Raw genomic sequence first — 2,728 nt, forward strand, 5'->3', positions numbered from 1 at the left:
CCACACACATCAGTATGTATTATTTCCAATAACTCGGTTTCTCTCTCCATTATTCCTGAGAATGGAGTCTTAGTCATCTTGCCCATGAGGCACGGTTCGCATGTGTCAAATGATTCAAAGTCAAGAGACTCTAATAGTCCATCAGTATGGAGCTTCTTCATGCGCTTAACGCCGATATGACCAAGGCGGCAGTGCCATAAGTATGTGGGACTATCATTATCAACTTTACATCTTTTGGTACTCACACTATGAATATGTGTAACATCACGATCGAGATTCATCAAGAATAAACCATTCACCAGCTGAGCATGACCATAAAACATATCACTCATATAAATAGAACAACCATTATTCTCTGACTTAAATGAGTAGCCGTCTCGCATTAAGCAAGACCCTGATACAATGTTCATGCTTAAAGCTGGTACTAAATAACAATTATTAAGGTTTAAGACTAATCATGATGGTAGATGTAGAGGTAGTGTGCCGACGGCGATCACATCGACCTTGGAACCATTCCCGACGCGCATCGTCACCTCATCCTTGGCCAGTCTCCGCTTATTCCGCATTTCCTGCTTTGAGTTGCAAATGTGAGCAATAGCACCGGTATCAAATACCCAGGAGCTACTACGAGCGCTGGTAAGGTACACATCAATAACATGTATATCACGTATACCTTTAACGTTGCCGGCCTTCTTGTCCGCTAAGTATTTGGGGCAGTTCCGCTTCCAGTGACCTTTTCCCTTGCAATAGAAGCACTCAGTCTCAGGCTTGGGTCCATTCTTTTTCTTCTTCCCGGCATCTGGCTTACCGGGCGCGGCAACAGCTTTGCCGTCTTTCTTGAAGTTCTTCTTACCCTTGCCCTTCTTGAAACTAGTGGTCTTGTTGACCATCAACACTTGATGCTCTTTCTTGATTTCTACTTCTGCAGACTTGAGCATCGAGTACAACTCGGGAATGGTCTTCTCCATCCCTTGCATGTTGTATTTAAGCACAAAGCCTTTGTATCTTGGTGGGAGAGACTGGAGGATTCTGTCAATTATAGCATCATCCGGAAGTTTGACTCCAAGTGAAGTCAGACGGCCGTGTAACCCACACATTTTGAGTATGTGCTCACTGACAGAACTGTTCTCCTCCATCTTACAGCTAAAGAACTTGTCGGAGACTTCATATCTCTCGACACGGGCATGAGCTTGAAAAACTAGCTTCAGCTCTTGAAACATCTCATATGCACCGTGTTGCTCAAAACGCCTTTGGAGCCCCGTTTCTAAGCTGTATAACATGCCACACCTAACCAGAGAGTAGTCATCACTCCGCATTTGCCATACGTTCAGAATGTCCTGGGCTGCTGCGGGAGCGAGAGGGTCACCTAGCAGCGCATCAAGGACATAAGCCTTTTTAGCTGCTTCAAGGATGAGCTTCAAGTTGCGAACCCAGTCCGCATAGTTGCTACCATCATCTTTCAGCTTGTTTTTCTCTAGGAATGCGTTGAAATTGAGGTTGACGTTGGCCATCTACAATATTTATAAAGACAACTTTTAGACTAAGTTCATGACAATTAAGTTCATTTAATCATATTAAGTATGAACTCCCACTTAAATCGACATCCCTCTAGTCATCTAAGTGATACATGATCCATGTTGACTAACCCGTGTCCGATCATCACGTGAGACGGACTAGTCACCATGGTGAGCAACTTCATGCTGATCGTATTCAACCATACGACTCATGTTCGACCTTTCGGTCTCTTGTATTCGAGGTCATGTCTGTACATGCTAAGCTCGTCGAGTCAACCTAGGTGTTTCGCATGTGTAAATCTGGCTTACACCCGTTGTATGCGAACGTTAGAATCTATCACACCTGATCATCACATGGTGCTTCGAGACAACGAACCTTCGCAATGGTGCACACTTAGGGGAATACGTTCTCGAAATTTTAAGAGGGATCATCTTATTATGCTACCGTCGTTCTAAGCAATAAGATGAAAAACATGATAAACATCACAATGCAATCATATAGTGACATGATATGGCCATTATCATCTTTGCCCTTTCGATCTCCATCTTCAGGCATCGCATGATCATCATCTTCACCGGCGTGACACCATGATCTCCATCATCGTTTCTCCGTGAAGTCGTCACGCCAACTACTATTGTCACTACTACTATAGCTAACCGTTAGCAATGAAGTAAAAGTAGTAAGCACATGGCGTTGCATCTCATACAATAAATTAAGACAACTCCTATGGCTCCTGCCGGTTGTCATACTCATCGACATGCAAGTCGTGAAACCTATTACAATAACATGATCATCTCATACATCATACATGCAACATCACAACTTTGGCCATATCACATCACATGTCAAACCCTGCAAAAACAAGTTAGACGTCCTCTAATTGTTGTTTCAAGTTTTACGTGGCTGATTTGGGTTTCTAGCAAGAACGCCTTCTTACCTACGTGACAGGCACAACGATGATACGCCAAAGCTATTTACCCTTCATAAGGACCCTTTTCATCAAATCCAATCCGACTAGAGTAGGAGAGACAGACACCCGCTAGCCACCTTTATGCACGGTGTGCATGTATGTCGGTGGAACTAGTCTCACGTAAGCGTACGTGTAAAGTCGGTCCGGGCCGCTTCATCCCACAATACCACCGGAAAAGAATAAGACTAGTAGCGGCAAGCAAATTGACAAATCATCGCCCACAACTTTTGTGTTCTACTCGTG

The sequence above is a fragment of the Hordeum vulgare genome, chromosome 4H, assembly GCF_904849725.1.
Source record: "Hordeum vulgare subsp. vulgare chromosome 4H, MorexV3_pseudomolecules_assembly, whole genome shotgun sequence".
NCBI classification, from domain to species: Eukaryota; Viridiplantae; Streptophyta; class Magnoliopsida; order Poales; family Poaceae; genus Hordeum; species Hordeum vulgare.